The following is a 12,714-nucleotide window of genomic DNA, read 5'->3' as shown; positions in this document are numbered from 1 at the left end:
AAGTAAGGAGCCCATTTCATGAAGGTGGATAGAGGGGTAAATTGAGGAGCCATGGGAGCCACAAACTGGGGCTCCTGACCCAGCGCATCAGGTGGGGGAGCCTGGGAATCAGCAGGTGAGTCTTGGCTCAGCACCTGTGGCCTTGGGCAGATCGCTGGCTTTGCTGAGCCTCGATTTCCCCTCTTTCTTGAGGGCCTGAAGACAATGTCAGGATGGGATGGGAGTGGAGGAGATGAGGGCTTCCTGTCTAGAAATGGCCAGGAGGAGGAGCATTGGTGTGGGAGTTGGGGACCCGGCCCAGGTCCCCATTCTGCCTGGTCTCACTGGGTGACCCCAGACACCTCCCCACGGCCTCAGTTTCCCGACCACAGAGAGGGAGCCAGGCTGCCCCATCTTCCACGGGCAGTGGAAGTGCCGAGAAAGGGGAGCAGTCAGGAGGAGCTTTCCAGGGGGGCGGCAGAGCTGAGGCCTGAAGCACTGAGAGCAGGGGTCACGAGAGAATCGGGTGCAGTCCCAGGGCCTGGGGCTTCCCTGGCAGAAGCCCTGGGTGTGATGGAGGAACTGGGGGCTGAAGTCCTGGGCCCAGGTAGAAGGGAGGGGAGGAGTGGGTGGTTCAGTGAGCCCCCAGGCTTCCTCACTGGGGGCGTGGATGCCGCAGAGCAGGCCTCTGGGAGCGGGTGGCCTGGGCCCCGACCCTGCTCGTTCCTGCTTCACTGAGGGCCCTTGGTAAAGTTTCCACCTGTCCAAGCCTCAGTCACTTTCATGTGGGAAATGGGAGCAACATTAACACCCCATTCAAAAAGTTGTTGAATATTATGTGATTCCATCTATATGAAATATCCGCAATAGGTGTATCTATAGGAAGGAAAGTAGACTGGTGGTTGCCTGGAGCTGAAGGGATGAGGGGATTGAGGGATGATACAAGGGATTGAGGGATGATGTTAAAAGAATACAGGGTTGCTTTTTGGGGTAATGAAAATGGTATAAAATGCATTTTAATGTGGTGACGGTTACATAGCTCTGAAAACTCTAAAAACCATTGACTCGTACAGTTTTAATGGGTGAATTGTATGGTATGTGAATTCTATCTTAATAAACTGTCACCAAAACCCCAAAATGTTTTTGAGAGAATTAGATGAGATGCTAGATACCAGGCCCATTCTAAGCTGGCATCATTTACCCCTGGCAGCAAGTCCACCCTCCCTCAGAGAGAGCTGGCAGGCGCCAGGAGAAGGGAGAGGGGCTTGCCCACCGCTGCCGGCTCGACCAGGGACCTGAGCCAGGCACACAGCCTCCCTGAGGCTCTCATCAGTGAGTTGGAGGGGGTTTTCCAGGCCTTGGCCACCTCTTGAGTTAGTGTGAGGCTCAGCTCAGACCGTGGGTTTTGCCAAACATAGATGCAGGGTTGGATGTATGTCCACTTACATGGAGAAGGTGGGGAGAGGGTGTGCCGCCCGCCCCTCACGGATCTGCGTCCACTCGTCTTGTGTCCTGAGTGCAGAGTGGGTTGAAGGGTCAGCAGGGGCCACACAGACAGCCTCAGCCGCCTGCAGCTGAGGCCAGAAGGAGGGGCCCACGAGAGTCTCTGGGGCCAGGATGGAGTGAGCCAGCTGTGAAGGCATCCTGCTGGCATTCTGGGCCTCAGTTACTCATCTGTAAAAGGGGGAAAGTACTGTCTCGCTCACAGGGCTGTGCTCAGCCTCACGGTGACTGGTCCAGCATCTGCATTTAATATTCAGGAAGCATTGCTGCTTCCCTGGTGGCTCAGACGGTAAAGAATCTGCCTGCAGTGCCAGAGACCTGGGTTCGATCCCTGGGTCGGGAAGATCCCCTGGAGGAGGGCATGGCAACCCACTCCAGTATTCTTGCCTGGAGAATCCCCAGGGACAGAGGAGCCTGGCGGGCTACAGTCCATGGGGTCGCAAAGAGTCGGACATGACTGAGTGACTGAGCACAGCACAGCGCATTGCTATGATTAATGTCACTGTCACCCACCAAGTGCTTTTTTCCACCCCACCTCGGCTATCTCATCACACGGTGAACTGTCTCAGCGTTCCATCTCCCCTGTCCCTGCCCCAGACCATCACTCAACTCCCCAGGGCAGGGCCTGGCTGTCCCCGACCCTGGCCCTGCTCTTTTAGGACCCAGCCCACTCTGGGGCCTGGAGAGGCTTCTCTGCAGTCTCGGGCCCCCTTCCTGCCACCTCTCTTCAGAACCAGCCGCTAAAGGCAGGACCCCCTGGGCTTGTAGGCCTGACCAGGCAGGGAAAGGAAGCCCCTCTCCTGGCCCGACTTCTGCACAGCTGCAGGGTAGGGTCTCCAGGCCACCCCTCAGAGGGGCTTTCGGGATATTCTGCTTTCATTGCTTCTGGAGCTGGAGCAGAGAGCCCGCTCTGCGTCTCTTCCCACATCCCTCCCTCTGCAGAGCTGCAGGCCAGGCAGGGACTGAGCCAGGACTGCAGCAGCCCCGTTGTGGTGGTGGCAGAGGGCCCAGGTTCTTGAGGGGGGCGGTGCTTGCTCTGCTGGGCACTAGTCCTGCTCTGGACCAGCAGCTGCAGCTCCAGTTTTAGGGCTCCCCCAAGGCTCTCTGCAACAAAACTGCCTGCAAAGCACTACCTCTCTCCCCTTCTTTTCTGGTTCCCATTTGCAGACAGTCAGCTTGTTTCAGGCCACTGCCTGCCGGGCCTCCCTGGGCACCTGGGACCCGGCGGCCGGTCCTGTTCCAGCCTTGTGTGGATGGGCTGCTCAGCCGGATGTGGCTTGTGGCCTTTCTCTGGGCCTCAGTTTCCCCTTTTGTACAGTGTGAGTGATCCTGAAGTTGCCCTCACTGGCCTCCTGTTTCTTACTTTCCCTCACCTCCCCCGACACTGAATCTCTCCCCTTGGAACTGAGTCTCCTCTGTGTCTGAGCGGGGACCTCGGCAACCAGGCCGAGCAGACCGGAGAGAGAAAGGACGGGATGAGTGACCGGGTGGCGGGGAAGCCCAGCTTTGGGCAGGGCTCACCCTCCCTCCAGGCAAGAGCTTGTCACCCCCACCCCCACCCCCGGAGCCTCAGACTTCCTCATACACAGCACTGGGAGAGTCAGATCTGGAGGTGGATCCCTGTGCCAGACAAGGGCCTCCTTCCCCTTTAAGGCCCAGCCCAGCCCCCTCAGCCTGGGCTGCTCAAGTCCAGGCTCCTGTCAACGGTGGAGATGGGGGATGGGCTGGCAGTGGGCAAGTTCTTGCCAAGGTGGTTTCTGGGGGGACGAAGGGGCATCAGTGAGCCTCCAGGCGATCTGTGATCCTGCTCAGCGGTCAGGAAGTGGGGAGGCCAGAGCAGGCCCCCAGCCACGGGTGTGGGCAAGGGGGCCACGGGACTGTCCGACAGTTTGGCAACCTTGTTGCTCATTTGTTCGTCCACTCAGCAAATATTTAGGCAGCATCCTATCCTTGAGGCTGCTGCACGACTGGGCCTGCAGAAGACGCGGCAGAACGGGGCTGTGTGCCAGCCCCCGTCCTAAGCACCTCACACGAATCAACTCACTTTCATCCTTGCAACAACAGTGAGGGGTAAACACCGTTCCCCTAATTTGGCACAGAGAAGTTGAGGAATTTGCCCAAGGTCACACAGCTGACAGTGGTAGAGCTGGGCTCTGAAACCAGGTAGCCCTTGAAGTTCAGTGACGAAAGCCTTTCCTCTGCTGCCCGCTGCCCTCAGCACCAAGCCTTCTTCTTGCCTGTTCGGGAACAACCCACTGGGTCATCTACCCCCAGCCCTGTTCTTTCTGCTTCTCCTGCCTGTGGTGCCTTTTCTGACCCCCTTTCTCCTTGAACTGACTGGCCAACCCTGGTCATCCTTCAGTGCTCAGCAGTGACAATCCCTCCTCCAGGAAGGCTTCCTTGTCCTTGTTCCTCCCTGGCTCCAGGCTGGGTTAGGCCCCCTGGCAGGCCTCCCTTAGTCCTGTTTCCTTCACCCACCACTTCTGTCTCTCGTGAGCATCTGTTAATGTATCCGCCTTCCTCCCCCACCAGGCTGTGAGCCCCTCCCGCTTACCTTCACCCTGGCGCCCTGTGCTGGGCACCATGTGATGCAGTGGCCACTGGGAAATGAGAAATTGATGGCTAGCAGTCTTGTGGAGAGTGGGCGAGTTCTAGTGTCTCTGCTTCACAGAGGAGGGAACCAGAGTACAGGGAGGCGAGATGATCTACTCAAGTCACAGAGCTCGCGGTAACAGAGCTGGTGTTGGCTCGACTGGCCTCCAGACTTGAGGATGAGATCCTGGAAGGTGACAGGACTGGAGCAGGAAGCCCTTGCCTGGTCTCTTGGGCAAATAGCTAATAATAATAATATTAGCAATCACATTCTAGGAACTCTTATTTTGTGTCAGGTGTCATGTCAAACACCGCATACTTTTATTTACGCTTTACCCTTACTTTATGGGGGCTTCCCTGGTGGCTTAGACAGTGAAGAATCTGCTTGCAATGCAGGAGACTCGGGTTCAGTCCCTGGGTCAGGAAGATCCTCTGGAGAAGGGAATGGCCACCCACTCCAGTATTCCTGCCTGGAGAATCTCATGGACTGAGGAGCCTGGCGGTCTACAGTCCATGGGGTCTCAAAGAGTCAGACACGACTGAGGGACTAACAATTCCTCTTACCCTATGGAGTAAGCTGTATAGATGGATGAGTGGCATGCACGTTCAGACTTGTCATTTTGTACTCCAGGAGATCTTCCCAACCCAGGGATCGAACCTGAGTCCGCTGTGTCTCATGCATTGACAAGTGGCTTCCACATGCTGCAATGATGAGTTCGCATGCTGTTACTAAGGATGCTGTGTGCTGCAAACTGAGTACAGCCAAATAGATAAATAAAAGTTTTTTAAACAAAATAAATAACTTAAATCCTGGATTGGTAAGTCACTGTGTGGCCCTGAGTAAGTCACCTGACCTCTCTGAGCCTCTATTTCCCCAACTGTACAACAGCATTAATTAATAGAGTAAGCGCCTTAGTTAACACTATTTTACAGTTGGGGAAATAGAGGCTCAGCGAGGTTAGGTGGCTTACTCAGGGTCACACAGCGATTTGCCAACCCAGGATTGAAATTATTTACTTATTTGGTGGCACCGACTCTTAGTTACAGCACACGGGGTCTTCAGCTGTGCCACGTGAGACTCTCAGTCGCAGCTAATGGGATCTAGTCCCCATTCAACCAGGGACTGAATCTGGGCCACCTGCATTGGGAGCATGGAGTCAACCACTGGATCGCCAGGGAAGTCCCTATAACTTTAAAAGTATTTACCAATGGTTTGAAAGTCCAAGGGCCAAAGGGTGGACAGTGGAAAGTCTGCCCCCCACGCCTCTGCCCGCCGTCTCCCAGGTCCTCCCCTGGAGGCCGTGAGGGTGATTCTCAGGGGTCCTTCAGGGCAGGAGTGTGTGTTCACAGACAAACCTGAAGTGTGTTATTCAGAGCCAGGTTTAGACCCAGGCTGGTGAGTGACTCAGCGCTTGACACAGAATGCCCACCACGCCCTGGTGGAGATGTGGAGCCCCTGGAGGCCTCTGTCCCCCGACCTGGCCCTTCTCGCCACGGTCACTGTGCCTGCCCTTCCCCGCCCCCCAGCAGTTGGCAGAGCCTCCTGCCTGGCTCTGCTCCTCTGGCTGCAGCCACGGCTACCCGGCTGGTCACTGGGAAGGCTGCAGCAGGCCTGGGGAGACCCCTTCACCCCAGTGGGACCCCTCATGGAGGTGGCCCAGTGTTGGGGAGCCGCCGGTGCAAAGAAGGGGAGGCCAAGTGAGCACATGGAGCGTGTCAGGATGGCCTCTTATGGGTCTTTGGGGACCAAACTGACTTGGGTGTGGGTCCCAGCTGCACCCCTTCCTGCTGTGGAACCGGGTGGGCCTGCCTCCCTAAGGAACCTCTGGGTTCTCAATCCTGAGGATTAAGAGACAAAGGACCTCAGACCCTAGGCTCTTGATGAGGAGTAGTCGGGTTTTTTTTTTTTTTTTTTCAATTTTTAAATTATGAAAATAAGGTAAAAAAGAAGAAAACATTTTAAATTTATTTTTAATTGGAGGATAATTAGGTAGTTTTAATTATGGAAGCTTCTGCTCTGGGCTTTTCCACCACCCCTTGCTTCTGTCTGACCCCTGAGAAACACAGATGCGAGACCCTCAGAACTTTTACTTCCTGTCCACTTGCAGAAGGAATTGAGTGTGAATAAATATTCGGTGGTATTATTGTTGTTATTATTACTTACTCTTATTTGGTGCCCAGTTTTGCAGTGTTCTTGGGTATGCAGACCCCGAGGGCCCCCACGTCCACCCAACTCTGGGATGAGACTTCAAGGGGGAAGCTCAGTGGCAGGAATTTACACCTGGTGAGGAGGGGGAGCAGGGTGTGCGCACACAGGTTTCGAGAGTGGGGGGCGGGGTGCTAACAGGAAGCGGGGGGTGGGGTAGGGTGGGTACAGGACAGAGCACAGGGCTTGGAATCTGGGGTCTTGGTCAGGAGCCTTGACCTGCCTGAGCCCAGTTAGTTTGTCTGTGAAATGGGGGTCGTCTACCCTCCCCAGTTAACCGCGGGGACTTTGGGATGCTTAGGTGGCAGAATTCACCAGAGGGTATTTGCCACCTGGAAAGTGAAGGTCATACCGCCTGATGTAGGCTGCAAACCAGCTTGGTTCAGCCCTCAGGATATTAAAAAAACTCTAATTTGGAAATGGATAATCAACATGGTTGTCCAACTTTGTGAATGTAATTAAGGCCACTGAACTGTATGCTTAAAAATGATTAAAATGGTAAATTTTATGTCATGTATTTTTTTTTTACCACATTTCTGTTAAAGTAGGGGAATAAAAGAGGATTTGAATTACCGTATCAGTCTGGAAAATACAGCCCAGTTTGGAGGTTCCATAGGACCAATTTGAAAAGTTAATCAGGACATGGGGTGAGTATGGCCTGGAATCATGGAGAATGGGTTGCCAGTGGGGGTGGGGGGTGGGTCAGGGGAGTTTCCAAGGAGACCCCGCAACTGCAGAGAGAGGGGAAACGGCCTGGCCTCGGCCCACCCCACCAGTCCCCATTCAGGCATCCCACTGGCTGAACCCAGTGAGGACCAGCTGGCAAAGGGACTTGGAAAACGCAGTTCACAGGGGTCTGCCCCCGGGATGCCAAGCAGAGCTGGGGAAGGGCAGGTTTGAGATCACATAGCAAAGGACCAGTCCTGTTGTCTACATTTAACAACCGGGTGATTTAGCATAAAAATCTGAATTCATAGCTTCTGAGACACCCTTGCTGGGCCCACTTTCCCAGTAATCACCCCAAAGAAAGTGGGTGAGGTAAGGAAGATGGGCTGGGGGGTGGTGAGGCCCACGTCTGCCTAGTCAGGGTGAGGCACTGGCCTTGGGGAATCCTGCTAAGGAGTCCCGAGAAGCCTGTGGGGCCCGTGTTCTGATTTGCATCTGATGAGCCCTGAGGGGATCCCAGGTCCTCTAGAGCGGAGTAGAAGCGGGGACAGCCTGAGGACCCTGACCCAGGGGACTAAGCGGACGGCTAGGGGCTGGGGTGGGGGCGGTGGGGCAGGACTGGCCCTAGGAAGGGCATATCAGATATCTTTCTTGGAGACTCTCTGGGCCGTGAGGATTCTCTTTTTCAATCTGGTTGCTGTTTATCTTTCTGAGGCTGTGAGGCTGTGTTCAGATCAAATCTTCCAGCAAAGCCCAACATGTAAATTCATGGCAGAACTAACCTGGAGGAAGAGGTTGGGTGGCCTGGGGTTTTCCTCTGAAAATCCGGAGGATTTGGGGTTGGTTACAGAAGCACCCAGGAAGGGTCTCAGACCTGCCCAAGGTTGCACAGGGTGTTTGAAGAGGGGTATGCGTAGCCCGGGGCTTCCCAGGTAACGCTAGTGGCAAAGAAGCCACCTGCCAATGCAGAAGACATAAGAGATGTGGGTTCAGTCCCTGGGTCGGGAAGATGCCCTGGAGGAGGGCAGGGCAACCCACTCCAGTATTCTTGCCTGGAGAATCCCATGGACAGAGGAACCTGGTGGGCTACGGTCCATGGGGTTGCAAAAGAGTCAGACTCAACTGAACTGACTTAGCATGCGTGCATGGTCCTTAGGCCACGGGCCTCGTGGCTCCCAGGAAGAAGAGCCCACTGCCTAGGGAGTCAGTCAGACTCAGGGCAAACCCAGGGTGTAGCTCAGTGACTTCAGACAAGCCCCTTCACCTCTTATTTATAGTAGAGGCTCCCAGTTCCCCTTTTACACGGTGTGGGGAGGGGTAGAGGGGCTTATGCTTATCTGGTGCCCACATGATACCCAGGGGAAGAGTTGTCATGGTTACCAAGGGGCCAGTCCCAGAGCGGCCCCCTGACACCTCCCCCACCCCCCAGTTGGGGAGATCCCTTCCTCCGTTCTTCCTGCTCCCTCCCGGGCTGCGCAGCTGGCAGGAATTTATCCTCTGCGGGGATGTACAGGGAGAAAGTCTCCTTTTTTGATGAAACAGCGATGAGGTGATGTCTGGGTTTTTTATATCCCCATTCTGAATGGGTGCCAGACACGAGTCCAGACCAGTCCAGCCACATTTGTCCTTTGGGCTCCTGGGACCTTCTGGGGGTCTAGCCTGGGACCCAACACCTGGGAAGGAGTTGGGGGGGGACAATGAAAGTGGTACCAAGAGCTAGCACCTCCCTTGGGGACCCAGGCAGAGTCTAACAACCTGCCGCGACCAAGAATCTTTTATTTAAAATGTATTATTTTTAAATTTTATATATATATTATGTTATATATATTCATCATGTCTGACCCTTTGTGACCCCATGGGCTGTGGCCCACCAGGCTCCTCTGTCCATGGGATTCTCCAGGTAAGAATACTGGAGTAGGTAGCCATTCCCTTCTCCTGGGGATCTTCTCTATCCAGGGATCAAACCCAGGTCTCCTGCTTTGCAGGTGAATTCCTTACCATCTGAACCACCAGGGAAACCCATATATAATTTTTTAAATGTATATATTACTTTTCCTCCTTAGCAAAGTGAGAAACCCTTTGAGACATAAACTGAGGGTAAACCCTGTTTTGGAGGGTAAACTGGGGCCTGGATAGGTAAATTACCTTGCCCATTGATTCTTAGTAGCAATCCAGTGTTAGGTGTCTAGTCATGGTCCTAATCCTATTGATCCCTTGCCCGTCACACTTGAGAAGCCTCACTACCATCTGGATCTCTGGTTGATGCAATGAGCTCAACAAAAGAATCGATGGCCTGGTGAACTTGAGGTTGTGGGTGATACTATTGTATTACAGGATCATATTTTAGATATGAATAAAAGAAATCTCTACACATGGCACACACTCGTTACAAAAATATTCAGTGCCAAAAATGTCTGAGGTACACAGTAAAAGCCCCTGAATCCCCACCCGCTAGAGACAAACTCTGGAACCAATCATTTCTTTTTTTTTTAAACTATTTTTTATATATATTCCTCTGGATTTCCCGGTGCATTTACAAGTAAATGTTAGTATTTGTGTTTTTATAATTTTAGTTATTCGTTTATTCTTATACTTTTGGCTGCGCTGGGCCTTTCTTGCCGCACACGGGCTTTCTCTAGTTGCGGTGCATGGGGTCTACTCTGAACTTGTCCTTCGTGGGCTTCTCCTTGCAGTGACTTCTCTTGTAGATCATGGGCTGTAGAGTGTGGGCTCCAGTGGTTGCGATACACGGGTTTAGCGACCTCGAGACATGGGCGATCTTGGATTAGGGATCGAACCCGTGTCTCCGGCATTGGCAGGCGGATTCTTTACCACTGAGTCACCCAGGGAAACCCAGTATTTGTGCTTTTAAAAGATGACACGATACATTCTGTTTTGCAGCTTGCTTGTTGGAAGTAACAGTAGCTCTGGAGACACAGAGGTTCCTAAACAGGCAGAGTCATGGCCGATCTGGTGGGGGAGGCGGCTGCAAAGTTTGATGAGAAATTGCATGTCATGTGCGTGAGCAATTTTTAGAGACAGTGATTAGGACTCTCACCGGGATCTTGAAAGAAAAAAGATTCAGACCCGAGCCTCTTGTTTTTCAGATGGAGAAAGCGAGGCCCGAGGGGGCCGGATGAGGTGAGTGGGGAGCCCAGCCACCGCCCCCCTCCCCTGCCCTGGGGATGCCTGAAAGGATGCAGGCGAGAGAGCCGCAGTCGCCTGGCTCTGGGCATCATGCCCGGGCCCTGCAGAGCAGGGAGGAGTGGGGCGAGGAGTCAGTCCTGCCCCAGTGCCAGGCGGGAGGCGCCTCTGCAGTCCCTGCAGGGAGAAGATTTACAGCCCCCAGGAGCTGGGAGGTCACAGAGAAAAAGTGGTGCCTCACTTCCAAAGGACGCTGCCTGCGGCACCAGAGGTGGGCTGGCTTCTGGGCGGCCCGGCTCCTCCAGGCTAAAAAAAGCCCTCCAAGGGGCAGCTGCGGGGGCGGGTGAGGGGCAGGGGTCAGAGGGAGCTGTTGGGATCAGAAACACCCCTCTTCTCCCAGCACAGGCACAGAGCCGGTGCTGGGACCCAGGCCCTGGGGAGGGCTCGTTACTGCACTGTGTTATCCATGAGCTTGGGCTGCTCAGGGCTTGCCTAGCAGCCCCCCCGGGGGGTCTGATGTCACCAGTAAAGATGGCCATCATCCACGGAGCATGTCTCCTTTGCGGGCCCGTGTACTGCAGCCTTCAGCACCCCTGTGACCCCCTCCCAGGGCAGAGTCCTGTTATTCCCCCTTACTTCACAGTAGCTCAGGGAGGCCATGGGGTCAGTGGTGGCAGATTTGAGCCTTATATGCCTAAATGAGTGCCCGAGTCCCTGCCTTCCGCCAGAGCCACTTTCTCCCTGTGCGACTTGGGTTGGTTACTCAGCCTCTCTGAGCTACCATTTCTCGGCCATCAGCATTGTCTGGGGCCACGTGCCTTGTTTCAACTCCTTCCCTTGCTGTGTTTCAATCTTAGCCTCCCCACCGGATGTCAGCACCACCGCTATGATGAGCACAGCACCGGGGCCCAGCCCCAGACCTGTGATGAGCACAGCACCAGGGCCCGCCCCAGGCCTGTGGGGGCCTGTAGGCCACCCCTACAGCCCATGTGTCTGCTGGGCCCAGGTTGGACCCAGACTGCCCTGGCCTCTGGTTCCCACCCTCACCCAACCAAGATCAGGAGCAGCAAGAGGTTTGCTAGGCAGACCCCCAAGGAATGTATCCAGGGAGGCCTCCTCACGTTCTCTCGCTCAGTAGGCAAGCCCGGGTTCTCTAGAAGGATCTGCAAGGTGCCAGGGGGACTGGAGAACCAAATGGACATGGCGCTTGTACCCAGACGAGTGCCCGTCCTGAAGGTGAGAGGGACGTCCACACACAGCGGAGCAATGCTGAGAACGAGGTCCCCTAAGCGTGTCCAACAACGGAGCCCTGCTCAGACTCGAGGCTCAGAGTGGAGGCCCTGGGGGCCCCCGGAGGACAGGCCTGGAGCACAGGACGCGCTCGAGCCAGCGCGTCACCCGGGGCCTCTTGTCACCTGTGAGCAGGTCCTGCCTCTTTACCGCTGTGTGACCCTGTTAGTCCCCTGCCCTCTCTGAGCCTCAGTTTCCCCTCTCCAAAATGGGGGAAAATCACGGCACCCACTCTGTAGGGTTGTTGAGGGCATCAGAAGAGGCAGTGTTTGCAAAAAGCTGAGCTCGGTGCCGGGCACACGCGGAGCCTCAGTGGCTGGTAGACGTTAAAGGCGCAGAGCGGCGGGGGAGCCCAGTGGAGCAGCGAGGGAGCGACGTTCCTGGAAGAGACACAAGTGAGCTGAGTATAGGGACTCAGGAGGTGTTACCAAGGAGCAGGACGGGCTGAGGACCGAGGGGCCAGCTCAGGTGGAAGGGCACGAGGGGTTCCACTGGTGGGCTCAGGGCAGGAGGGGGCGGGGCAGAGCCACAGAGGTCACAGGGGCAGGTGCCAGGTGGTGAGCTGGGCCGGGGAAGGTTCTGAGAGGGGCTCAGGCAGGGGCAGTATTTGAAGGCTCCTTCTGACCGGAGGCTGGATCGGGGGGAGCTGGGCATGGGAGGGTGGGGAGAGGCACGGCTGGTGGCTATGTGCTGCCCCTGATGGGATGCAGACAGGGCGGGGCCACAGGACAGGCTGAGGGGCTCACTCCTTTGGCTCCCGCCACGGGTCCTGAAGCCTCATCAATGAAGCCTCTTTGCCGAGGCTTCACGTCTGTACCCTGGAGAGCAGTTCAGCAACCCCCCTTCCCCTGGTGGTGGTCCCCATTGGCTCCGGAAGGCGGACGTTGGCCGGGTGGGTAATCACGATGGTCCCAGGCTCTGACCGCTTCCCTCTAGTGGCCCCAGGAGGTCGGGACTGTTACTTCACCCCTCCCCCATTTACGGAAAGCAAACTGAAGCTCGAAGAGGTCGCGAACCTTGGTGGAGGTCCCACAGCCACCAGATGGGGGCAGGCACAGCTGGGACCCAAACCCAGGGTCCCCGTTCCACTGGGTGCCCTGCAGTCTCCCAACCCCAAAGGCCAAAGGCAGCCCTGCCTCACTGCTTGGGCCTTCATTCACTCACCCTAGCTGAGAGAGGCTGCAGGGAGGAACACGGGCAGTGCACCTCCAGGGGTTACCCTGACTCCTTGTGCAAAGGAGAGCAGCTCCGGCAGCAGCCAAGTGGTGGGGCCGGGGCCGGGGTTGGGGGGCAGGGACAGCACCAGCCCCGCCCCTCGGAGGCATCCACCGCTC

This window comes from Bos grunniens, chromosome 17, assembly GCF_055505025.1.
Source record: "Bos grunniens cultivar Pamir isolate PY7600 chromosome 17, Bosgru_T2T1.0, whole genome shotgun sequence".
Lineage (NCBI taxonomy): Eukaryota > Metazoa > Chordata > Mammalia > Artiodactyla > Bovidae > Bos > Bos grunniens.
This window is presented reverse-complemented; position numbering follows the sequence as displayed.